Source organism: Ovis aries, chromosome 15 (genome assembly GCF_016772045.2).
Source record: "Ovis aries strain OAR_USU_Benz2616 breed Rambouillet chromosome 15, ARS-UI_Ramb_v3.0, whole genome shotgun sequence".
NCBI classification, from domain to species: domain Eukaryota; kingdom Metazoa; phylum Chordata; class Mammalia; order Artiodactyla; family Bovidae; genus Ovis; species Ovis aries.
The window spans coordinates 23,010,315-23,037,516 of record NC_056068.1 but is presented as its reverse complement, the minus strand read 5'-3'; the positions used below and the strand labels follow the sequence as shown (position 1 = coordinate 23,037,516).

At 45.2% G+C, this 27,202-nt stretch overlaps 1 long non-coding RNA gene across 3 annotated transcripts; it reads left to right on the top strand.

The window, feature by feature from the left end:
• Positions 1 to 1,410: 1,410 nt before the first annotated feature.
• Positions 1,411 to 27,202, top strand: LOC114118247 (uncharacterized). 3 transcript variants are annotated; one of them, XR_006056289.2, is made up of 3 exons: positions 1,411 to 1,593; positions 21,058 to 21,310; positions 27,005 to 27,202. It is a non-coding gene; the product is annotated as an uncharacterized LOC114118247 (long non-coding RNA). The 3 variants fall into 3 exon arrangements; XR_006056290.1 differs by lacking the exon at positions 1,411 to 1,593 and adding an exon at positions 17,228 to 17,336; XR_003591718.3 differs by lacking the exon at positions 1,411 to 1,593 and adding an exon at positions 18,431 to 18,791.

The window sequence follows — 27,202 nt, the reverse complement described above, 5'->3', positions numbered from 1 at the left end:
TGCCCTCAATCCCTCCCAGCATCAAAGTCTTTTCCAATGAGCCAACTCTTCACATGAGGTGCCCCAAGTACTGGAGTTTCAGCTTTACCATCATTCCTTCCAAAGAAATCCCAGGGCTGATCTCCTTCAGAATGGACTGGTTGGATCTCCTTGCAGTCCAAGGGATCATCAAGGGTCTTCTCCAACACCACAGTTCAGAAGCATCAATTCTTCGGCACTCAGCTTCTTCACAGTCCAACTCTCACATCCATACGTGACCACTGGAAAAACCATAGTCTTGACTAGTCAGACTTTTGTTGGCAAAGTAATGTCTCTGCCTTTGAATATGCTATCTAGGTTGGTCATAACTTTCCTTCCAAGGAATAAGCATCCTTAAGGCTTCCTTAATACCTGGTGTACACCTTGATTACTGCACTTCTACAATTTTTGATGGTTTTGACAATTGTCCCTTATTTTTGTATTTCCCAATCACACTTTGACTTTTTCCTTAAATAGAAACTTAAGCTTTCCAGGGTGGTTTTGTCTAGTTCAGAAACCTATCTACTGATTACAGACACCTTAAGATTTAGATACATTGTAAGAAGAAATAGTTTTCTTCCCTGTCTTCTTTTTTTTTCCCCCTTCCTCTCAAAAAATTTTTGCATGCTTATTGTGTGCTTTTGCTTTGCTAGAAACTAGAAATCAGTGATAGCATGGTGGACTAGGTCTTTGATCTTGTGGTGTTTATAGATATGCGGGTCCCCTTGGTAGTTCTAATCTATTAGCTGTTCAATAATTCAAAAGTTATCCTAATATATTTATATTTTCTTCCTTTATCATCTTTTGACAAATTCTATTAACTGTTACCTGTTATGTGAAGTGGACAGCAGACTAGCATGTAAGTTGGGAACTTTTAGATTTGGAAATATCAGAATTCAAACCTGGTACTCTCACATGCTAAATATTTAACTCTAGTCTAACTAGCTTCATTGAGCATGAGTTTTCTTACAAACAGAAAGGAAAGAATAAACATACCTAACTCTTGGGGACTTCCCTGTGGCCCAGTGGTTAAGACTCTGCAGTTACATTGTAGAGGGTGTGGGTTCGATCCCTAGTCAAGAAGCTAAGATCCCACATGCTGCGCAGTGACAACAAACCCACGCATCAATTCTTCTGCGCTCAGCTTTCTTCACAGTCCAAAACGAAACCCACCTAAGTCCTAAAACACATGAGACTGTTATATGTGGTAACATTTGTAAAACCGAAAACACTCAGCTCAGTGTGTGTCAGCTGGTATATAAATACTCAACAAGTGTATTGTGATTATTACTCAACTATCAAAGGGTGTGGTGTAGGAAAAACTACAGGAATTGAGACCTTAGGCAAATCGCTGAAAGCAGTCATTGCCTCCTCACTCTTCATCCTTCTTAGAGAACCAACCTGTCTCCAGCTCTTGGAGTACACCTATGTGTTTGCCTCTGCTCACCACAACCACAGCTGATGGCAACAGGCAAACACAGGAATCCAGCTAAACAGAATCAGGTTGTCTTCCGGAAATCTGAGACTTGGATACTGAGACATTGACTTGGATGACAGGGGAATATGAAGAGAGAGGTATGCAGTTGTGGCGGAGGTCAGAAAACTAAAGTCATGGCTGTAAGTCTGGGTTGTGGGAAGAGAAAAAGTATGAAAGCAGAGGACAGAACTGGGAGGAGCAAAGAGGGGAGAGAGGTCATGTTGCTCTGCTGCTGCTGCTAAGTCGCTTCAGCCCACCAGGCTCCGCCGTCCCTGGGATTCTCCAGGCAAGAACGCTGGAGTGGGTTGCCATTTCCTTCTCCAATGTGTGAAAGTGAAAAGTGAAAGTGAAGTCACTCAGTAGTGTCCGACTCATAGCAATCTCATGGACTACAGCCCACCAGGCTCCCCCACCCATGGGATTTGCCAGGCAAGAGTACTGGAGTAGGATGCCATTGCCTTCTCCGCATTTTGCTCTGAGGGACAGAGAAAAAAATTAATGCCTGAGATTCCAGTTTTAGGTCCCTTGAATTCTGGAGAAGCCTTGTTTCCTGTTTCTGTATATCACTGAAATTGGCTCTGGTGTCTTTATATGAAGTCCCTTTCCTTAAGCTATTAATAGCTTGAATGGGTCTCTGTCTCCAAAAATTAAATGATCCTTAATTGGTCTCTATCTCCAGCAATTAAATGATCCTTAATCACTAAGTTTGCTTCCAACCCAGAAACCACATACCACAGTTTTATTCTCCTTTCATCTCTTGTCTTTGGTAAAAGTTTGATAAAGAAAAAAAAGTTGGCAACTTTGGTTGTGATTGTTCTTTACTATATGGATTTTGGTCATGTCTTCTTTATGTGAGAGTGAAGTCGCTCAGTCGTGTCCGACTCTTTGAGACCCCATGGACTGCAACCTATCAGGCTCCTCTGTCCATGGGATTTTCCAGGCAATAGCACTGGAGTGGATTGCCATTTCCTTCTCCAGCGGATCTTCCCGACCTAGGAATCAAACCCAGGTCTCCCGCATTGTAGACAGATGCTTTACCGTCTGAGCCACCAGGGAAGTACTTAGAGAGAAATCTTGAATTCTTCAAGTTTTTCCTCCAATGGAAGCTTTGTCCTCCTTCTGAACATACTTTCCATAGATCTCCACTTCTATATATTTTTTTCTCCAAAGGAGAAAAGAAAATCTCAATTCTTAAAGAATGTAAGTTTAAGGAAAGTTAAGTTTAAGGAAAGACTAATGCTGGGTATGATATCAGATGCCAATATTTATACATCTTTTGGTCCATAACAAGCAAACAAGGAGCTCAGAAATAATCTTTGAGGAATCCAAGTTTCTTTCTTGGATTGGGCTCCAAATCTCTCAATTTATTTAAACTTTTTAAAGTTTTTATTCTTAAACATTGCTCAGATTAAAAAGACCTGTCACTTTTTTATAACATTCTCTCACAAGTCGATTTTATTCGGACAGTGGACAGTGTTCCCAATGCTTTTTCCATATTATCCAAATGGTAGCTTCATGTAACTATCTAAACAGAAGCTAATTAAAAAGAAGTACAATTGAACGTTCTGTTCATTTTTCACTAGCCGCTTTTCAAGTTCTCAGTAACCACTGTGGTTGTGTGTGTGTTCAGTCGCCCAGGGGCTTCTGACTCTTTGCGACCCCAGGGGCTGTAGCCCCACAGGCTCCTCTGTCCACGGCCTGTTCCATGGCAAGAATACTGGAGCAGCTTGCCATTTCCTGCTCCACAGGATCCCACTGGTCCAGGGATCGAAACATGTCTCTTGAGTTTCCTTCATTGGCAGGCAGATGCTTTACCACTGGCGCCACCTGGGATGTCCAACCACTGTGGCTCGTGGCTCCTGGATTGGTTAGCGCAGAAAGAGGCTTTCTCCTGCACTGCAGAAAGTTCTAATGCCAATGATGCCCAGAGGAACCTAGCATCCAGTTTGAAGGAACCTGCAGTAGGAAACAAGTCCCATAGATTTAGAGTGAGTCCTGAGTAAAAGAAGCAAGATAGTGACTCTTGGGTCCGGTGTAATTTAAAGACGATGTAGGTAGCATTGTCTTCAATATCTGGTCTGGTCCAGTCAACCAACTGGACTTTATGGAGCCAGGACACCAGCTCCTGGGGAGGGATAGTGTGTTCGTTGGCATAACCTCATTATCTATTAGCCCATAGACTATCGGCTAAAGTGAACCATGTGGCTAGAACTCATCTTTAAGAGTAGCTTGGAAAATGTAGAAGATCATATGTATATTTGGTTAGCGCTACTATCTCTACAACATCTAGGAAAATTAAGGTCGCTCCCCAGCCTTATAAGTAATGGTTCTGTAAGGTAATGATGGCAGGGACTTTCAACTGTGAGCCCCTTGGGGACTGAGACTATGCCAGGAGTCAACATGGCACCTAACTCACAGCAATACTTAACAAACGATTGGTGGAATGTATTGATGTAGGTGCCAAAGCTGGGGTCCAGGGTAGCCACTGGGTCTCAAAAAGTGGGAAGACCTGATGCTAAGGGCTAGAAGGTTGGGCTGATCTTCTTAAAGGCCCTCGGATTATAGAGGGGTTTGCCCGAAAGCTAGGACTGATATTGTAGCTAAGCTAAGAGGAGAGGGAAATAGAAGGGACTGAGTTGCCAGCAGAGTTGTCATGTTTTGCCATCCACACATTCCTAAGGTCTCCCCCAAGTCTAATCACTTCAACATGGTACTTTACTTATGGAAATAATTTAATGTCAACTGCAAACGTAGAATTTTTATTGGACATTCTCTTATCAAGATCATTCGTAAAGACCTAGCATGATCCTTTATGATTATCTCCCTGGAGAATCAACCACCCGTTTATCCTGACCCTTTATTTTCTGTTTCTGAACCCATTCCTTGCTTCCAACAAAACCATTTTCCTCACGTACCCAACATGCCCTGATTTCTTTTAGTCTTTGAAATGGAATCTTGCCAAAGGCTTATTGAAAGTCTGAGTAGATTGTATCCACCAGTTCCCTTATCTACATGTCTATTTATTCACTTCTAGAACATCCATAAATAAACATTGGCTCTGTCCCAAGGTTCAATCCTTGGGGCTCTGTCCCTTTCTCTTCCTTCTCTCACTTAGGGATCATGTCTATGTTAAAGCTTTAACTGCTTCCTCTCCAGGGATGAGTTCTACAACTCACCCTCTCTTCAGACTCCAATTCTGCATCTGCAGCTGATGACTCCCTTGCTATACGTCTAAAACTGAGACTAACACCTCCCCTCCCAAACTCTCTCCTCTAGGCTCTCCTATTTCTGTCTCTCGAATCATCAACTTTCTAGTCGCTCAGGCTTAAAGCCATGACTCAGCTCTGATTCCTTACTCTCTCACCCCACACTCCCATCCCATATCTAATTAGTCACCAAGTCCCGTGTTTCCTTTGTCATGCCTCTCAGATCTTCTTTCTTTCCCTTTTGCAATGTCACCACTTAAATTTAGGCCCCGTGGCTTTATTCTTGGAGTATTGCAGAAGTCCCTTTGTTATGCTTCCTCTTTTGCCAACTCATCTGACCTTCATTTATATTAAGCCCCTGGATTTGGAGACATCTAGACCTGTATTCTGGAGAAGGTGATGGCACCCCACTCCAGTATTCTTGCCTGGAAAAGCCCATGGACGGAGGAGCCTGGTGGGCTGGAGTCCATGGGGTTGGTAAGAGTCAGACACGACTGAGCGAGTTCACTTTCACTTTTCACTTTCATGCATTGGAGAAGGAAATGGCAACCCACTCCAGTGTTCTTGCCTGGAGAATCCCAGGGACGGGGGAGCCTGGTGGGCTGCCGTCTATGGGGTCGCACAGAGTCGGACACGACTGAAGCGACTTAGCAGCAGCAGTAGACCTGTATTCAAATCCTAGTGCTGTCATTTCTAAGTTTTGTGACCTTGGCCAAGATGCTTTAGCTCCCTGAATCCTGAATTTTACTGTCTCCAAAATATGATTAATATTAATTAAGAAATCATTACACGTTAACTATTATATTGTTTTAGACATTGTCCTGGAATTGTAGACATTGTCTCATTAAATGTCCTACAATAAATTTATGAGATAAATATTATTAGTATCCTTATTTTACAAATGAGGAAGCACAGAAAAGTTAAGTAATTTGTCTAAGGCCACATAGCTAATAAGTATCAGAGCTCATGTTCAAACCTAGGCAGTTTGATTCCACAATCATACCTAACCACTCTGCTGCCTTGCCCCCCAAAATAATAAGTACTCAATAAATCTTAGCAATATAAGCAGTTAATACCTAAAGTGTAACTTTGATCCTATTGATAAAAAGTTTCCAATGGTTGGGCTTTGTAGAATAAAGTCCAATAAGTTTAAACTTGTGTGGTGGTGCCCATCACCTAAACATTTCTATGTCTTCTCATCATGTTTACAATTTTAAAAAATCCATATATTGATATAAATATTGATGCTCCAGTTATGATAGAGCATTATGTGTCAGACTAACATTCCCAGTAAGAAGCTTAAAAGCTGAATAAAGTTTCATAATGGTCACTTGTAAGTAGAAGAGAGAATTCAAGGCATCCAGAATATGTAGTGTCAAAATCCTAAAGAGATAAATATATAGTTTCAAGTGAATATATTAGAAAAGAAAGACTTAAAGCCATTATCTATCACTTCCAAAAAGTACAAAAAGAACAATAATTAATACAAAATAAAGGTAAAGGAAGAAAAAAGTAAAGAGCATAAATCTATTAATAGGAAATAAATGTACAATAAAAAATCAACAAAGTGAAAAATAAAAATCAACAAAGCCAAAGTTTGGATCATTGAAAATTCAAATAAAATTGGTAAAGTTCTAGCAAGACTGATTAGGAAAAAGCAATTAAGGGGAAAAAAAAAAAAGCCTATGTCAGGGATGAAAAAGGAGGCATTACTACAAGCCCTAAAGACGGTACAATGATTTGTTGTTGTTTAATCTCTAAGTCATGTCCGACTCTTTGCAACTCCATGGACTGAAGCACACCAGGCTTCCCTGTCTTTCACTGTCTCTCAGAGTTTGCTCAAACTCTTGTCCATTGAGTCAGTGATGCCATGTAACCATTTCATCCTCTGTTGCCCCCTTCTTCTCCTGCCTTCGGTCTTTCCCAGCATCAGAGTCTTTTCCAATGAGTTGGCCCTTTGCATCAGATGGCCAAAGTATTGGAGCTTCAGCTTCAGCACTAGTCCTTCCAATGAATATTCAGGACTGATTTTCTTTAGGACTGACTGGTTTGATCTCCTTGCAGTCCCAGGGACTCTCAAGAGTCTTCTATGTCCCCACAATTCAAAAGCATCAATAAGATAATATTATGACTGAGCTTAAGCCAATAAATTTGAAATTTTAGATGAAATGGAAAAAATTCTTAGAAAAAAATGTGTTTACCAATACCAGCATAAAAAGATATACAAAATCTTAACAGTTCCATACTATTAAAGAAATTAATCCTTACTTTACATCTTCCACACAGAAAATTTTAGTTCCAAATGACTTCACTAGTAACTTTTTTCAAAATTTTAGAAAAAAGAAACCAACCTGCCATTCTAACTAGCTCTTTCAAAAAATAGAAAAGAGAGACTTCTCAACTGATTTTTATGAGGTCGGCATAACCTTGATAACAAAACTTGACAAGAATATTACAAAAAAGGAAAATTACAGATTAATCTTTCTTGTAAAAACAGAAGCAACTCTAATAAATAAAATATGAAAACATTTAGTTTAGTGATATATGAAAAAATAATATGCCATGGCCTTGCAGGGCTTGTCCCAGGAACTCAAGAACTGTTTAACATTAGAAAGTCAATCAATGTAAATAATTCATCATATTTATATAATAAAGGAGAAAAAACATGATAATCACAATAGATGCTGAAAAAATACTTGACTAATTTCAAAACTGTTCATTATACATATTAAAAAACTCATAAGAGGGAGATGGGAGGGGGGTTCAGGTTTGGGAACTCATGTATACCCATGACTGATTCATGTCAATGTATGGCAAAACCAATACAGTATCATAAAGCAAAATAAAGTGAAAAAAAAAAAAAAACCTCATAAGAAATTAGAATAGAAAGGAACTCCCTTTCCTGGTAAAAGGTAGCTTCTAAAATGTTTCTCACTGGTGAAATATTGAAAGCTCCTGCTCCGAGGAGAGTAATGGAACAAGTATGTCTGCTATCATTGTTTCTATTCAGCATTGTATTGGGTATACTAGGCAGGACAAGAAGACCGTGAAAGAAATAAAAGTATGCAAGTTGAAAAGAAAAAAAAAGTCATTGTTTGCAAATGACATAAAAAATTGCTATGTAGAATATCTAAAAGTATATATAAATAAACTATTAGAATCAATAAGTAATTTTTGCAAAATCTTAGCATTCCCACATGCTAGGAGAAGGTGATAAGGAAATGAAACTCAAGAAAGATGCCACAATAAGATATCAATGTACTATGCCTGAAACTAATACTGCATATCAACTATATTTCAACTAAAAAAAATACAAAAATGAGATGCAAAACAGGAAGATGACGTTATAATAGTATTAAAACTAACAAATAACTAGAAATAAGTGGAATCAAATAAATCTAAAGAAAACTACAAAAAGTTGTTAAGAGAAAAACAAAAATTAAGTAAACAGAGCAATGCTTTCATATTGAAAGATTCGATACTATAACTTTGTCAATTTTCTTTAAATTAACTGAAGATAAATGCAAATCAAATAAAAATTCCAGTGATATTTTGTATGTGAAAAGTAACAAGCTGATTTTTAAATTTACACTGAAATTCAAAGACAAGAGTAGCTAAGATGATCTTGACGATCACAGCTGAAGGAAAAGAAGAGTGGATATAAGGCTTACGATTAATATACAGAAAAGTAATTGAAGTAATATGTTGTTGGTGCAAGGATAACCAAATAGGTCAATGGAATAGGATGAAGGGTTTAGAAACAAACCTACAAATATTGTTCTCTGATTTAAGGCAAAGTGCATTGTTTTGCAAAGTATAAAAGATGGTCTTTTTAATTAATGGTGTTAGATCAATTGAATATGTGTATAGAGAGGTTAATCTTGACTTCCATCTCACACTAAACAAATCTAAGAGGGATAATAGACTTAAATGTGAGATGTAAAAATGATAAATTTAACATAGAAAGCTATCTTCATGATCCTGATGCAGGAAAGAATTTCTAAAGAGACACAAAAAGAACTAACCATAAAGGAAGAGAGTAATAAACAGTATATTATTAATATTAAGTACTTCTTCACATATATGTACACACATAAAAAAATCTTTTCATAGAATACTTAAATGATGTCAAGAAAGAGTGTGAGAATGAGTGGAAGAATGAAAAAGGAAGGATGAGAGAGAGGGAGGAAGGGAAGAAAAGAAGGAAGGAAGGAAGGAAAAGACAACCTTCTTCCCCAATGAGTAAAGCCTTAAATGTTCACTGCACAAAAGAGAATATTCAATATGAAAAAGCGCTCAACCATTTAGAATGCACAGAAATACACAAATTAAGATCACAATAAAATATCACTATATATGCAAAATTATTGTTGTTCAGTCGCACAGTAATGTCCAACTCTTTGTGACCCCATGGACCACAGCTCGCCAGGCTCCCCTGTCCTTAACCATCTCCCGGAGCTTGCTCAAACTCATGTCCATTGAGTCGGTGATGCCAGCCAATCATCTCATCCTCTGTCATCCCCTTCTCCTCATGCCTTCAATCAACTTTCCCAGCATCAGGGTCTTTCCTAATGAGTCTGCTCTTCTCATCAGGTGGCCAAAGGATTGGAGCTTCAGCCTCAATATCAGTCCCTCCAATGAACACCCAGGACTGATCTCCTTTAGGATAGACTGGTTGGGTCTCCTTGCAGTCCAAAGGACTCTCAAGAGTCTTCTCCAACACCAGAGTTCAAAAGCATCAATTATTCACAGCTCAGCCTTCTTTATGGTCCAACTCTCACATCCATACATGACTACTGGAAAAAACATAGCTCTGACTATATGGACATTTGTCGACAAAGTAATAACCATGCTTTTCAAAACACTAAGTTTGTCATAGCTTTTCTTCCAAGGAGTAAGTGTCTTTTAATTTCATGGCTGCAGTCACCATCTGCAGTGATTCTGGAGCCTAAGAAAATAAATTCTCACTGTTTCCATTGTTTCCTCATCTATTTGCCATGAAGTGATGGGACCAGATGCCGTGATCTTCATTTTTTGAATGTTGGGTTGTAAACCAGCTCTTTCACTCTCTTCTTTCAATTTCATCAAGACACTCTTTAGTTCCTCTTCACTTTCTGCCATAAGGGTGGTGTCATCTGTGTATCTGAGGTTATTGATATTTCTCCCAGCAATCTTGATTCCAGCTTCTGCTTCATCCAGCCTGCTATTTCACATGATGTACTCTGCATAGAAGTTATATACGCAGGGTGACAATAAACAGCCTTGACGTACACCTTTCCCAATTTTGAACCAGTCCATTGTTCCATATCTGGTTCCAACTGTTGCTTCTTGACCTGCATACAGGTTTTTCATGAGGTAGGTAAGGTAGTCCGGTATTCCCATCTCTTTAAGAATTTTCCACAGTTTGTTGTGACCCACACAGTTAAAGGCTTTAGTGTAGTCAATGAAAAAGGCTTTAGTGTAGTCAATGAAACAGAAGTAGATGTTTTTCTGGAATTCTCTTGGTTTTTCTATGATCCAAAGAATGTCGGCAATTTGATTTCTGGTTCCTCTCCTTTTTCTAAATCCAGCCTGAACATCTGGAAGTTCTCGGTTCACATACTGTTGAAGCCTAGCTTGGAGGATTTTGAGCATTACTTTACTAGCGTGTGAGATGAGTGCAATTGTGCAGTAGTTTGAACCATCTTTGGCATTGCCCTTCTTTGGGGTTGGAATGAAAGCTGATCCTGCCCAGTCCTGTGGCCACTTCTGAGTTTTCCAACTTTGCTGACATATTTGAATACAGCACCAACTTTTAGGATTTGAAATAGCTCAGCTGGAATTCCATCACCTCCACTAGCTTAGTTTGTAGTGATGCTTCTTAAGGCCCACTTGACTTTGCATTCCAGGATGTCTGGCTCTAGGTGAGTGATCACACCATCATGATTATCTGGGTCATGAAGATCTTTTTTGTATAGTTCTGTGTATTCTTGCAGAGAAGGCAATGGCACCCCACTCCAGTACTCTTGCCTGGAAAATCCCATGGACGGGTATTCTTGCCACCTCTTCTTAATATCTTCTGCTTCTGTTAGGTCCATACCATTTCTGTCCTTTATTGTACCCATCTTTGCATGAAATGTTCCCTTGGTGTCTCTGATTTTCTTGAAGAGATCTATAGTCTTTCCCACTCTATTGTTTTCCTTTATTTCTTTGCACTGATCACTGAAGAAGGTTTTCTTATCTCTCCTTGCTATTCTTTGGAACTCTGCATTCAAATGGATATATCTTTCCTTTTCTCCTTTGCCTTTCACTTCTCTTTTCTCAGCTGTTTGTAAGGCCTCCTCAGACAGCCATTTTGCCTTTTTACATTTGTTTTTTCTTGGGCATGGTGTTGATCACAGCCTCCTGTAAAATGTTATGAACCTTTACCCATGATTCTGTAGGTACTCACACTCTATCACATCTAATCCCTTGAATCTACCTGTCACTTCCACTGTATAATCATAAGGGATTTGATTTAGGTCATACCTAAATGGCCTAGTGATTTTCTGTACTTTCTTCAATTTAAGTCTAAATTTTGCAATAAGGAGTTTATGATCTGAGCCACAACCAGCTCCCAGTCTTGTTTTTGCCAACTGTATAAAGCTCTCCATCTTTGGCTGCAAAGAATATAATCAATCTGATTTTGGTATTGACCTACTGGTGATGTCCATGTGTAGAGTTGTTTCTTGTGTTGTTGGAAGAGGGTGTTTGCTAAGACCAGTGCGTTCTCTTGGCAAAACTCTATCAGCCTTTTCCCTGCTTCATTCTGTACTCCAAGACCAAACTTGCCTGTTACTCCAGGGGTCTTTTGACTTCCTTGTTTTTCATTCCAGCCCCCTATGATAAAAGGGACATCTTTTTGGTGTTAGAAGTTCTTGTAGGTCATCATAGAACCATTCAACTTCAGATTCTTTGGCATTAGTGGCTGGGGCATAGACTTGGATTAATGTGATATTGAATGGTTTGCCTTGGAAATGAGCAGAGATCATTCTGTCATTTTTGAGATTGCACCCAAGTACTGCATTTCAGACTATGAGGGCTACTCCATTTCTTTCCCACAGTAGTAGATATAATGGTCATCTGAATTAAATCCACACATTCTGGTCCATTTTAGTTCACTGATTCCTAAAATGTTGATGCTCACCCTTGCCATCTCCTGTTTGACTACTTCCAATTTCCCTTAATTCATGGACCTAACATTCCAGGTTCCTATGAAATATTGCTCTTTACTGCATTGGACTTTACTTTCACCACCAGATATATCCACAACTAGGTGCTGTTTCTGCTTTGACTCAGCCTCTTCATTCCTTCTGGAGCTATTTCTCCGCTCTTCTCTAGCAGCATATTGGGCACCTACCGACCTGGGGAGTTCATTTTTCAGTGTCACAGCTTTTTGTCTTTTCATACTGTTCATGGGGTTCTCAGGGCAAGAATGCTGAAGTGGTTTGCCATTCCCTTCTCCAGATATACATACGATTAGCTAAAACTCACCAAAAAGAAAAAATATCAAGTGTTGACTTGGTATGGATATGCAGTAATCTTAATATACTACTGATGAGAGTATAAACTGGTACAACAGCTTTGGAAAACTTTTGGGCAGAATCTACTGTAGCTAAATAGATGCACACCTATCACCCTGAAATTCTAAATTTAGATAATATCACCAAAATGAAACAAAATGAAATAGTGCATATATACCAAAAAAAAAAAAAAAAAAGAAAAGAAAAGACTACACGTTTGTTACTTGTTGTTGTTCGGTCACTAAGTTGGGTCCAGCTCTTTGTGATCCCATGGACTGCAGCCTGCCAGGCCTCCCTGTCCTTCACTATCTCTTCGAGTTTGCTCAGATTCATGTACACTGAGTCAGTGATGCTCTCAAACCATCTCACCCTCTGCTGCCTTTTGCCTTCTTGCTGCCTTTTGCTCTCCTTTTGCCTTCAATATTTCCCAGCATCAGGGTCTTTTCCAATGAGCCAGCTCTTCACATCAGGTGGCCAAAGTACTGGAACTTGAGCTTCAGTATCAGTCCTTCCAATGAACATTCAGGGTTGACTTTTACGAGTGACTAGCTTGGTCTCCTTGCACTCCAAGAGACTCTCAAGAGTCTTCTCCAGTACCAGAATTTTCTACTAGCACCTATCTATTTCCACAATTTTATATCACCCAAAGGAATCTCTGTACCCAGTAAGCAATAGCTCCCATTCCCTTTCTTGCTAGCCTCTCAAATCTGCTTTTTGACAAGTGTAGGGACTTCTCTCTTATATTCTAGAAATTCCATGTAAGTGGAATTATACAGCATTTGTCCTTTTGTGTCTGGCTTATTTCACTTAGCGTAATGTTTTCAAGGCACATTAAATGCATGTTGTTGCATGGAGGCATGGCACATCCATCTTCGTCACTGTATAGTACTCCACCGAATGAATACACTGCATTTTCTTTATCCATTCTATAGTTGATGCATAGCTTGTCTCTCATCTTGGAACTATTAGAAACAATGCTACCAGGAATATCCTTGTAGATTTTCGGTGCTCAAATGTCAGAAAGGATTAACTATGTGAAAAATTATGGAGTACTTGGGATTTGTGTCCTTTCCTGAATGCTATTCTTCAATTAAAAAGTTTGTTTTTTTAAGTGAGGAATACAGGGAGGAGGAGAGAAAAAGAGTAAAGAGAAAAAGAAAAGTCATAGCATCGCCTCTCAAGCCCTAGGAAATCTGTGAACAAACTTCCTGGCAATATTGGACCACTAGCTCAACAAGTCTATTTTGGTTTCTTGGTTCTTGGGCCAGGAAGATGGATGGTACCTTCCTTAGGACTCTACTGGGCAGGGATGGGAGTGGTGGTAGGCTAAGCCAACAGGCTAACGTGGGTCTCTATATTTTGAGCCAGCCAGTGGTGTAGCATCACTAATCTTTCTGTAACTCCCAGGGAGTATGGGAAAGCAAGACCAACACAGCACATTTTTATGGGGCCCTCCAAATCTCCCTGAATATGTCTGTCTATAACTCTCAGTGCATCCGAATGAACCCGGGAGCTAGCAGGGTCTTCCTTGTTCCATACTGTCACTTGTGGAGCTGCAGACAGTAAAGAATCTGCCTGCAATGTAGGAGACCCAGGTTCAATCCCTGGGGCGGGAAGTCCCCTGGAGAAAAGAATGGCAACCCGCTCCAGTATTCTTGCCTGGAGAATCCCATAGACAGAGGAGCCTGGTGGGCTACAGTCCATGGGGTCACAAAGAGTTGGACATGACAGAGTAACTAACACTTTTCTCTTGGGGGGCAGCGTACAGACGGGCACTAAGAGGGCTCCACTTGTTTTTGTCTCTCCTAGACTCTCCTGAGTTGAGAGAGAGACCTGGTCTCATCGTCCTCTTCTCCTTCGTTTCAGTCACATGTCTTCATTCCATTCCTTACCTACTTCTTGTCTCTTCATACCTCAGGGTCTTTGCATGTGCCACTCCTGCTGCATAAAATACTTTTGCTTCTCTTGTTAACCTGACTCTTTCTCTTGCTTCAGTTATCAGTCAGTTCCCACATCTTCAGGAAAGCTTGCTCCATCTGATGGGATCTGATAATCACCATCATCTCATCATACTCTCACAGTATTTACTGCGGTTTCAGTCTGAATGTTCATTTCTGATTCTCCTTGCAGATTACAAGCTCCAGGAGGCAGGACTGTGTTGCTTTTGAAATTGGATGGTGAGCACACTGCCTGGCAAAGCGTGGGTGAATGAATAAGTGAAGGAATTGAATGAGTCAATGGATGGATGGATGGATGAATGGGTGAGTGAATCCAGGGCTCTCCAAAGCAGCAGAAATCCAACTACCTGATACAAGCCCTCATTCTTGACTGTCTCTTTAACTTCCCTCTGTGTGGGCCACCCACCTCCCCAACACACACACACGCACACACACACACATGCACACACTGTTGAGGTGGGATCACAGAAAATTGCAGGTAGTTCTCCCCACATGCCAGAAGGAAGGGGCAGAAGGGGGACAGGGCGAGCCGGTCCTGTTTCTCTCGGGGGTCTGCTTGATTGATCCCCTCTGCACTCACTGGCCTGGTGGGCATCCCTGTCATGCTGGCCCAGGCAGGATGCACCAGGAACCTTCCCAAGCTGCCGCTAGGACAGCTTAAGCGAACTCCAGGCCACTCATGAGTGATTGGTGTGATGGCAGCTCCACCCAGCCATCATGCTCCAGCCTTTCCAGGAAATGAGTTTGCTGTTCAGGGTCATGGTTTCAGCATTCCAGCCAATTTCCTACTCATCACATGGCCCAGTGGACCAGGACCCAGAGCCCAGGATCCCAGCCTCTGGTCCCACTCCATCCCCTCCCATTGCCCCCACTTCCCTCCCCCTGAAAAAAAAAAAAAAGCATACAGCATTTCTGAAAGCAGAAGCTGGAACATCAGGGATGAGAGAAGCTAAACAGAAAGGCAATTTATTAGCTGCTATGCAAGATGGGGGTGATGGGTGGGGTGACACGAGGGTCCTGTCTTCCTTGGGAAGTGGGACCTTCCAGAGGCCATCTAACCACCTTTCTGATTCAAGACAGACTTCTTCCTCTCTCACCCTCAGTGACAGATGTGTGTGTGTCAAACTCTTTGCTCATTCTCTCCAGAGGTTTTCTGGAAAGTTTACTTCTTATAGCTAAACTAAGTTTCTTTTGCTTCATTTAAATGTTGATTCCAGTTCTTCCATCCTGGAAGCAGAGTGCAGCTGCGTCAACTCCTTCATTCAATCACGCTTTCATTCATTCAGCACGTGAATGCTCTGTGCCAGGCCCTGTGCTGAGCACATGGAGGCAATGCCCTGGACATGGGCCTTTTCCTGGCCGAGTTTCAGGTTAATTGATGATTAGCTGGCAAATATTTGCAAACTGTAGCAAATGGGGTGAGGAAGAAAAATTAACTGTTGTCATAGAGGGCAGTGGGGGGGGGGAGGGGAGGGGAAGATGGAGGGGCTCCTTTAGATCTGGGGCCAAGGAGGACCTCTCTGCAGAGGAGCCAGAGAAGGAGCCAGACAACAGGCCTGAGCAGCATGGGGAAGAGCATCTCCAGGAAAAGGAAGAGTTTGTGTGAAGACACTGGACCACAGAGTCAGGGCCCAAAGGTGAGCCTGGTTCCTCTGCAGAGGATGCGGTGTATCCCCCAGCCTCTGGCTGTCTGACTTCTCACCACTGAGGAGCAGGGATCCCTCTCCACACAAATGCCTCTTTTTCCTCCAGCCGAAGCCTCATGCCAGCCGACCCAGCCCTGCCAGCAGAGTCAGCTGATTGCTGGGCAGCAACAATCAACAAAGAGGGAGAGAGTCAGGAGCAGGGACAATTCCCAGCAATGTCACAAAGGTCATCTGGCTGGGGTGGGGGCCAGACTGTGGGGAGGGCGTTCTTTCTGCTTCATCTCTCCCCACATTCCTGGGGACTAGGAATGATGCTAAAATTGCTGCTACCACCACAGCTGCTGGCATTCCTGTGGCATTTCCCTGTTTATAGGATGCTTTTACAGGCATTGGCACATGTGGTCCACCCAACACCTCCATGAGTAAGATACACAGGACTGATTGTCCCCCTTTTCCGATCAGCATATCAACAGTTGCTTAGGGTGCCAACTTTCCTTTATTCCCACTCTGCCCCTTAAAATCTCCTTTATTGTACGTCTTTAATTTTTTCCCAGCCTCCCCCCTACTCTCTCCTCTTCCCTGAAGGCTTCTTTCAAGAGAAGGGCAAAGAGGGTCAGAAACCTGGCAATAGGTTGCTTATAGGATGGCGTGTAGCCACTGTTGGCCGCCTGCTTTTTAGCCATTGGCCTCCTCTCTTGTTGATAGACTTCTGTTTTTTTGTTCAGGGGGAAATGTCCCCAGCTCCAGGGGATGAATCATACTTGGCTTAAGTCAATCATGGAAATCTGATCTTGTTCATAGTAATTGATTCAGGGATGGGCATGGGACCTAGTTCTGGCCAATGAGAGAAAGTAAACAACTGGAGGATTATGAGAAAAATTTTCCTGTCTGGTAACAGGAAAGCTAAAGAGGAAAAGAATCCTTCCTTTACCCCTGCACTCTTCCTTCTGGGTTGAGATGATGAAATGTGAGGATTGATTCTGGAGCTCTGGCAGCCATCTTGTAATGGTAAGGGCAGCAGAGCAAAGGATGGGCCAAGCCTGGTGAAGATATCAGTAAGCTCTGACCCAGGCTGGGGCCACCCATCTCTAGGCTTCTTATAAAAAAGCAACACATGTCCTTGAGGTTTAAATTATTAAGTCCTGTTACTTCGGGTGTGAGTCCTGGACCAAGCATATCAGCAGCACCTGGGAGCTTGCTAGAAAGGCAGAATCTCAGATGTCACTTCAGACCTACTGAATCAGAAAGTGCATTTCAGAGAGATCCCTTAACTGACTTATGCATGGTGAGGTTTGAAAGGAACTGGCTCTATTCTCTTCTGCACACCAAGCTAGTTTCAGTCACATGTTTCTGAAACTTGAGTCCAAATCCTGCTGACATAGAACCCTCAGGCTCAAGTTTTCTCAGGGTCCTAGGGGCATTCACCCAGATCCCAGAGGCAGGGGCCCACTTCCATGTCTCTGCGTGGGTCTGAGCTCCAGGACAGGCAGGTGAGAGAGACCAATCCACTCCTTCGTGCTGGAGATCAGGCAGGGGTGCCTGGGGAGAGGGAGAGTGACCACAGCCAAGAGCAACCTCCAGGCCCAAAGGGAAGCTTCCAGGCAGAATCACAGGCAGGATGCAGGGTGAGGAGCCAGTGGCCTCCCTGTTAGTGAAGAGAATGGGCCGCTGGAAGGACAAGGGAATTGGTCCAGAGAGTCTGTAGGGAACCTGATGGAATGTACTCACCTTGCGGGGACTGGAGGAGGAGCCAGGGTTGGGAGGGGCACTTCTGGGGGGGCCACTGCCCCCCAAGGATGGGCTGGCTGGCCTGGCCCAGTGCAGAGGGCTGGGTTTCCTTTTTGGAGGTGGTTGAAGATCCTGTTTTGGAAACTGGTCTTGGGGTATGCCTGGATTTTCAGATCTGTTCTGCACCCCATTAATTTTGCCTGACTTTGTGGGTCTCAGATGAAGAATGTCCATCTACTTTCTCATGCACAGAATCTGCCTTGGGAGAAGGAAAACAGCTCCAACTCCCAAGGGTGTGGGAGGCAGCAACTAACTGCTTTTAAGACTGCACACCTCAGTGTGGGACCCATTGACTCATGGGGATGACACCGTTCACTTGCTGCCTGCCTAGTGGATTGTGAGTCCCCTCCCCCTCCTCGACTACTTACGTGGCACATGTGGTGTGTTTATCCTGGGAATTAATATATCAAGGTAGTTTATTAGAGTATGAAATTTGTAGTCAGAAGCAGCTGGTTGGAATCATGGCTCTATTGCTCCTGAGCTGTGAAGCGTTGGACAAACTGAACTTTCTGACCCAGTTTTTTCATCTGTGAAATGGAAATCATAGTACCCACCTTCCAAGATTTGTATGAAGATTCGACGAGAAAGCCTGCGCTTAGCCCCCCGCCTGCCCGGCAGGCAACATCGACAACGGAGCTGTGCTTATTCAGCTTCCACGCGTCTCTGAAAGTGGTATCTCGGAGCCCCCGGGCCCGGGAGCCGAGCCGGTGCCTCTGGGGGCGCAGGCGCAGTGCAGCGGGGCTGCTGGCTGGGATGCGGGCGGAGCCTGGATTCCCAGGGCGGACCCGTCCCGACCACCTGACCCGCTGAACCAGATAGAGACACAGGGAGAAGTCGAAGCCTGTTCGCTGTCCCAGAAACCTACTCCCTCAGCGTGGCCCCAACCCACCCAGCTGTGAAATTGAAATCATCACCTGCTTCCTCACAGCGCCCTTGAGTGCTTTCTCAGCGTTCTCGAAGCAGGTGCCTGCGTGGGGACGACAGGGCCGGCAGGCAACTGCCCTCAGCCCTGTGTCCTGCCTGGGGCCCCTCGGAATCACCCCGTGTCTCCCGCAGTGAGCTATCTGCCCTGCCTTCTCACAAGGACTCCCACACCCTCCTATACCCACCTACAATTGCTGGATGCACGCAGGCTACTGTCAGGAGTCACTTGCCAGGTACGAGGCAGGCACCCCGCAAGGTGCTGGGACACAAGGCAAACAAGACGTGGCTCATTCAGTGGTCGGCCAGACCCTGGAGGGGCTTCAGAGCGTGGCTGGGTCTGATGAACTACCGGGTCAGTGGACGGCTCCCTCCCCTGGCAGCGGCAGCACATAGAGAAGGGAAAGGGGAGACCTCAGTTTCAATGGACCTTGACATGGTGTGGGGGTGTAGGGGGCTCCTCCTGGTGCTGCGGCTTTGGGTGTGTGGGGTCCTAGTGGGAGGCATGGGAGGTGCTGGAAGGCTGGAGCTGCCCCCTCGTGTGGCTCAGGGGGCTGTGAGAGGCAGAATGTGAAGAGCTGGTGAGCACTGCTGAGGCCCCCGGGAACTCCAAAAATAGCAAGGGAAGATGCTGCTGTGTGCAAAGGGGGCTGGCATCTTGCAGGCCTAGTTATAAGCATGCCTTCAGGCATGTGTGGTGTGTCCTACTGTGTCCCAAAGGCTGCAGAAGCTCAGGTGGCTTAAGCCACAGATGTCTATTTCTCGTAGTTTGGGAGGCTAAGAAATGTAAGATCAAGGCGGCAGCCAATTCAGTCCTTGGTGAGGGTTCTCTTTCTGACTTGTAGATGGCTGCCTTCTCATTAGGTTCTCACGTAAGCAGAGGAAGAGAGACCAAGGGAGACAGTTATCTGACCTCTCTTCCTCTTCTTATAAAGACACTAAATCCCATCATAGGAACCTCAGCCTCATAATCTCATTTAAGTACATCCCAAAGGCCCCATCTTCAATATCATCACACGGGGCGTTGGGTTTCAATGCGAATTTTGAGGGGACACACATCTTTAGTCCGTCACATTGGGGGCATGTGGGTTGCCTGGAACAAAACCTCATTGCATTCAGAGCAGAGACTCACCTCTGTGCTCTTGTTTTCCCTTTTTCCTCCATTCCAGAGTAGCCATGTTGGTGGCATTCCACTCACCTGCAAGAAATACTCACCCAGAAAGCAGGAATCAGTAGATTTCTGTAGAATCCTGCTTTTCTCTAGGGTGAGGTTGTAGCCTCCAGGTGAATTCCCCCAAGTCTCCTTTGCCTCTAATCCTCATCCTGACCTTTTACATGGGTGATTCTGTTCTGGAATTCAACTTATGTATCCTCAGAGGGCTGGGGCTTTTGGAACAGGGTTCCCCCAGATGCCCCTCCTGGGGCTCAGTCCTCTTCTCAGCCCTTTCTCTAGCTACGCTTTCTCCCTAGCTGATCTTGTCCAGTTCCATGACTCCCAAATCCAACCACTGATGTCTTCACTTGGATGCCTAATAGGCATTTTATTCAGCTTCACATAGCTCTTAATTGCACTTCCCTACCCCATACAGTTCCACCTGGTCTTCCCTGGAAGAGTAATTCCTACCTCATTTAACCAATGGCTCAAATAGAAGCTTTGGAGAAATCTTAGCTGCTTCTCTCTCTCATCACCCATATCTCACTCATTAACAATAGCTATTGTTTCCAGCTCCAGTATATCCCCTGGACCCTAGTATCTCCTCTTCACAGCTACTGCTGTCCGCTTGACAAAACCTCCATCATCTTCCCCTGAACTCTGTAAGGACCTCCTAGCTTGTCTCCATTTCAATCTATTCTTCAAATAGCATTCTGAGCCAGCTTTCTAAAGGGCATTCTCTGACAATGTCATTCCCAGGGGCTCCCCACTGCATCTTAAGGCCCAGTGTCTGGTGGGGCCTCCTCCATCCTGCCTGCCTCTCTCTGCAGTTCCTCCCTCAGGTCCCCTCCAGCTGTCCACGTGCTCACAGCCTAGAACACCCCCTTATTCCAGATCCCATGTGGCTGACTCCTTTATACCATTTGGGGTTCAACTCAAATGCCCCCTACTCATAGAGGCCTCCCTTGAATCAAATTTAAGTAGCTCCCCTTGCCAACTCTCTAATTCACTCTCCTCTTATCTCTCAGTCATTTATTACTATCTGTGATTATTTTATTTAATTATAGGTTATCAGTGCACCATCCCCCCATCAATCTTGCAAAGAATCCACCAACTGCATCCAATAAGTATCCTATCTCTCCAGCATCTGGAACAGATGTAGAGCAATCAATAGTCAATGCACATTTGGTGAATGCATACATGAGTGAAGGGTCCTGTGGACGATTTTTAGAGGTTGTTTGTGGTTGGAAGATGACAGTATAAGAAAAGGTTCAGTGCCAGAGGGACCTTCATCTAACAAGAGTTTTTACCTCTTGTGTATTGTCTGTGTGCCATTTCTTCACATGCAGAGTCTCACTGAATCTTCAACAACCCTAGGAGGTATACACTGTTATCGTTTCCCTGCTATGGATGAGAAAACGGAGATGGGCAGGAGTTTAAGAACTGGCTGGAGCCACACAGTTAGTGGATGGTATAGATGGTACCCAGCCCTCTCCATCATTTGGCCCCACCAATCCACCTCCTCTGAATTTGCGGGAGTCAGGGACATCGTAATGCCAGCCTTGGAGGATGCCAGCTTCTGACTGAAGAACAAAGAGGATGGTGAGTCTTGCCTTCTAAAATGTCTTGTGAAAGGTCCTAAGGTCAGGGAAGCTCTGCAGAGGCCAATTTGCTTTTCCTGAGCTTTGCACCGTAGAGAACTGCTAAGCTGCTATTATTTCCTTTCCCTACAGATGTGAGGCAGCCACACAGATTTGAGGACAGCAGGGGAGTTAAGTGACAGTCATTCCTCAAGTCATGGAATGGATGAAATTACTTCTTAAGGGCTGTGTTAGTCAGCTAAGTGTTGATCTTGTGCAAAGCAAGCATGTATAAATCAGCGCTGAGGTTCTAGAAACTTCACCTGCTGGCTGTAGAGAGATGACTAGAAGATTGACCTCCTGCCCTTGGGCCATCTCTGTTCTCGCAGCTGCCGGGGGTTTGGCTGGTGCCCGTGACCTTGGGAGGGGCCCCAGGGGACATTCAGGAACCAGCACATTGAGTAATGGACACCTCCATCAGGGACCATGATAGATCTGTTTTCAGCTGTTCCCTGTTGGGGTGTGATTGATTCCCTGGGAGCCTGTATCCCTTTTCTTACTTATTGAGTGTGGGTGATGGATTTTTGACAAGATTGATTTTGACCTGAATACTGCTGAGCTAAATGAATCAACATTGTCAATTTCTCTGCCTGGTCCTGAAGAATAGTTACGTGGATGAGGACATTTTTCTTTCAATTGAAGTATGTTAGCTACCCTGGCTGCCCAGAGGAGGCCTCACCGTGCCAACTCCTACCAGCCACCCCACAGCGTCTCTTCTTGAAGGTACAGAGAGTCAGTCTCCTTTTCCATCTTTGTTCAGCTGGTTCCCAGCACAGGCCCACCATCTGTGCCCACTGGGCCCCACTCTTCTCACCTCTCCTGGGGCCCCAACCAGAAATGTGAGCCATCCCTGGGCTTGTCTCTGTGACGAGAAGGGAGAGATGTTTGTCTCATCTCTTTCTCCCAGAGCTGTGATTCCTGACTCAGTACATTACTTATTTCCCCCAAACCTAATAAGTATCTGATCTTTAAGGCACTGCTGATATATAACTACTGGCTTCTCGGATGGGATTTTCACATTAATCTTTTTGCTCTCAGTCTAAGCGGATGTTCATATGAATGATCCTAAGACAACTCTGGTCCCCTCTCTCTCTCTGCCTTCCCCAGGTCCCCAGAGCTGCACCACCCTTGGAGTCACCAGCAGGCTGGGGTTCCTGGGTCCTGACTGGGAGGGAGGGGTGGAAGAGATGCAGGGATGGCTGGCAGACTGGGCAGGGGAGGGTGAATTTGGGGTTGGGATCTAGCATTGCTCTCAGCTTCCTCTGCGTCTGAGGAGTTGGTCACTCTAAGAAGTGGGCGTGGTTCTCATATTATTCATAATATTTATCAGTTCAGTTACTGATAAATCACTCAGTCATGTCTGACTCTTTGCAACACCATGAACTACAGTGCGCCAGGCTTCCCTGTCCATCACCAAATCCTGGAGCTTGCTCAAACTCATGTCCATTGAGTTGGTGATGCCATCCAACCATCTCATCCTTTGTCATCCCCTTCTCCTCCTGTCTTCAATCTTTCCCAGCATCAGGGTCTTTTCCAGTGAGTCAGTTCTTCGCATCAGGTGGCCAAAGTATTGGAGTTTCAGCTTCAGCATCAGTCCTTCCAATGTATATTCAGGACTGATCTCCTTTAGGATGGACTGGTTGGATCTCCTTGCAGTCCAAGGAACTCTCAAGAGTCTTCTCCAACACCACAATTCAAAAGCATCAATTCTTCAGCACTCAGCTTTCTTTACAGTCCAACTCTCACATCCATACATGACTAGTAGAAAAACCATAGCTTTGACTAGATGGACCTTTGTTGGCAAAGTAATGTCTCTGCTTTTTAATATGCTGTCTAGGTGTGTCATAGCTTTTCTTCCAAGGAGTAAGCATCTTTTAATTTCATGGCTGCAGTCACCATCTGAAGTGATTTTGGAACCCAAGAAAATAATATTTATAATACTCCATAAAATAGATTATTGCAATAATTTGCACAAGAGGAACACCATTCAGTGCTGAAGAGTATATAAACTTGTCATCGGTTGCCTGTTTCTTAGAACAGCCCTGCAGAGCACCATGATAGATGGATGTTCATGAACTGACTGGGGCTCACGGAACTTCAGCACCTGCTCGAGAGCACCCAGCCTTTTGGGAGACCAGGGACCGCTGTGCACTGTCCACAGCGTCCCAGGATCTGCCCCATGGTGGAGGTTAGAGCTGAATCGCATGTGTGGGTCAGACAGCAAGGCAGAACTCCACTTTGGGCAAATGCTCATCATGCTGGATGCCAAGGGGGCCAGGACCATACTTCCTGCAAGGAGCCCAAGGCACTTGGTGGGCTCCCTAGTCGCTGCCCTTACTCTGGCCCATTACCACCCAGCTCCCCTCAGAACCTGCCCTCCTGCTGGGTGAGGGTGCATGGTGACCCTGCCCCTAGTCTACTGGCAGGCTTTGTTCCAGCTCCCAGATTACTTCTCGGCTCCCTCATCCCTTAGTCCATCCTCAACTTGCTTTCTGAGTCCCTTATCCTCGAACAACTGTTTGAACAATGCCGCTTGCTGCCTACTTATCCTCTGAGAAACCTCAAAAGCCGGTGAACCCAGCCCCCACCAAAGTGCCCCTCACGGGCAGCCTCTGGTCAGGGTCCACACCTAGTTAATGGCTCAAGAGGCCGAGACCCAGGACTCCTGAGTCCAAGTTTGGCGCTTTTCTCCTGACACCACCTTTCTGCTTGTGGCCATTGTCTCTTTCCATATACACAGCCTGTTGCATCTCTAGGATTTCTGAGTCTCCATTCACATTGTCTGGGATCGGGGGGACACTTGCTGAATTCATCTGGGGAGGGAGGTGAGGTATCCTAACTGCTGTCACTACAGGCTTTGCCTGAGGACTGTTACAAGGGCAGAATATTCTGGAAAGATAGGGCCCCTGCTCAATCGCGGGCTGTAATGGAATGAACGCTGCTGAGCTTTTCTCTGGGACAACACCCTCCGGGCTACTAGCAGGTCACAGCAAAGCAGGCCTGGAGAGGGTGATGCTCCCACCTGCGGAGCGAGTGACCCTTCACCCCCTGATGGGGTGTGGCCGGGAGAGAGGGATGGGGAGGGTGGTCTGGGGGCCTCAGGGGCAGGCAGGGCAGGGGTGGATGTCTGTCCACAGCTGAGGCCTATAAATCTGCAGGCCTTTTCAGGAGCACAAAGCCACGTAGGCTAGCCTTGGGCTGCTGGGAGGGCTGGGCAGGAGCTGGGGCCAGGCCGAGTGGGTTCTTTCATGGAGCAGAGGGGAGAGGTGGGAGGTCTTTGGCTCCTGGCACACTCTGGGGCTTGCAGCTTTTTCTGAAGCTCTCCAAAATCTGATCTCTTTGCCTGCCCCTAGTTAACTCATCTTGCTCTGGACAGCTAAGGTGACTGGGACAGGAGGCCCTTCATTCCTTTACCAAGCTGAGGAAAGCCCAGTTGCAATTTTCTAGAAAGTTAACAAATTCACAGGGGAAAAAAAAGTACAGAAATTCTAGACCAGCCGGGGTCAGGTGAGTCAGAGGCTTTCTCTGCTATCACACTCCTTGGTTTTGGGCCCCGGGGCTTGAGTGCTCTGCCCTGCGTGGGTCCCTGCTGGGTCCCCGCCCAGCCTGTGAAAGGGGAGAAGCCCTGTCCCCGGGCTCCCTCCCAGCCCTGCCTTCATTCTGAGTGATTAGATTTGTGCAGAGAGGAGTACAAATACCCCTGAGAGCAGAGTGGATGCTTCTGGACTTCTTCCATTGGGGTCATCTTACTGACTGGTTATTCATCTGGGTCCAGTGGGAGAGAGGAGGGGGGCTGGAGAATGGAACGTCTGGCTCTCCGTTAACTCCTTTGTTGCTAGCCCGTCCCTTACCTAACTAATAGAGCGCTTCCAGGCCTGGTATGGGGCAGCCATCCCCCAGGGTGGGGCCCAGCCATCCTGCAGTGGGTCTGGTGTTTCTGGCAGGGCTGTGTCTGGTCTCTAGTCGGCCTCTGAGGTGTGAGTGGGCCTGAGATCTGTCCTCTAGACTACAAATCTAGTCTAAAATGTCTGAGGAACTCTTGGACTGGCCTCAGCTTCTTCAGGGTCTCACATTCATCTGACATAGAATAGGCAGGTTATAAGAAAGACAAATTATCTGCAGAGAACAATTTCCCTATGCCAGGAGAAGAAGGTGACAGAGATAAATGACCAGAGCTGCTTTTAAGACTTTTAGTCGCTTGCTTTCCTTTCCAGGGGAGAGCCATTTCCAGAGTGTCTTCCTGTTAAGATGCAGGTGAGTGAAAATGAGACAATTAGATGGCAGAGAGGACTTTCAGGCAAACAAGGATGTGAAAAAGATATAGAAGGTGGTACCAAGCTCAAGCTGGCTGAGGGAAGACAAGGTCCTCCTGGAATTTGTGGGGGGTGGCCGGGAGGGGGGTGCGATGAAGGCTGGCTTTCAAGTGAGAGGGAAAGGAGGGGAGGGCTGGTCCAACCCAGGCCTCTGACCTTGACCCCGAGGACCCCGATAGCCCTCCTTCACAGCGGGTGCCATAGAAGCCAAGCTCCCAGCTTTCACAGATGACAGCTCACACTGAAATAACTTGTTCTGAGGACAGTTGGTGATCAATGGCTCAAATTAAACCTCAGAAAAGGTTTTTCTTTCCCCCTCCCTGACACTTTATAGGTTTCTCAGCTTATCTTCTCCCCAGATGGCTGTATAAGCCAGATGATGGCTATGTTAACACTCTAGAAAAAAAAGTAAATACACAAAAGATTTAAGGGGTAAGTGAGCCTTAGGATGGACCAAGGGTGGGGGACCAAGTTGGAGGGGGATCAGCCCCCAAAGCCCAGCCATCGTTCTTTCCCAGCCACCATCCAAGGCCTCCAGTCAACACCCTTTCCTCTTTTTATTGCTCCAGCCTTCCTGGGTTATTAAGGACTATTCCTGCACCCATCTTTCCTGCCCAGCTCAGATGGTTTCAGCTTCTAAATCAGGTTATTTCTCCAGTCTGCATTCCCAGTAACTGAATTATCTTTGCATGAGTACACAGAGGTCTGGGCAGTGGGGTGGGGCTGTCTGGGCTGGGGTCTGTCTTCCTGGCTGCTCCCAAAGCTAGGTCTTAGCAGCCTCCTGAAAGATGCCCAGGTCCCTTCTCTCCCCCAACTCCAGAACAGCCTTTCCAGTCCTAGGGGAGAGAAGGCCGAAAGGTCCTCAATGAGGCTGCCTACAGCCTGGCTGGGCGGAGAGCCAGCAGACCACAGAGTTCAGCTCTGTTCTTGGCAGGAAATAAAGGGCCGGCATGGAAATGGCACCCAGGCCTGGATCGAGATCTGTGGAGTGGCATGGGTGAGGCAAAGGGGAGCAAAGGCTCCCTCCTCAGCTGTCTCTGTCTCCCCACCCCTGCCCTGACCTGCAGTAGTCAGCAGCCTGGCATTCTGGGCTGGGTGGGGCAGGGAAACCTGCTCTTTGCCAGCAACTGTCAACCTTCCATCAACTTCTGAAGCACCTTGGGAGGGAGCAGTGCTGAAAAGGCTGTTTCCTAAGCCCAGGAGCTGGGAGTCGCAGGTTTCCGGTGAGACCTGAGGACCAATCCTTTAACAAGCTGTCCAGGGAGGAGGGAAATGTGAGAAATGCGGATTTCGGGATTTTGACAAGATGGCTAATAAGCTCATTGAAGTTCTTTTCTTTACAGACCGGAGTGGGGCCAAAATACCTTGAAAACAGAGCTTCTACAAATGCGATCCTTGGACCAATCCACAAGCCTCCCAAGGCACCCACTAACATCACTGGTGATGTTTGTTTCAATGCAGATTATTGGTTCCCAATATGGATTTTCCACGGGTGGGGCCTTCCTGGAACATGCCTTTATAATAAATGCTGTGTGTGCTGA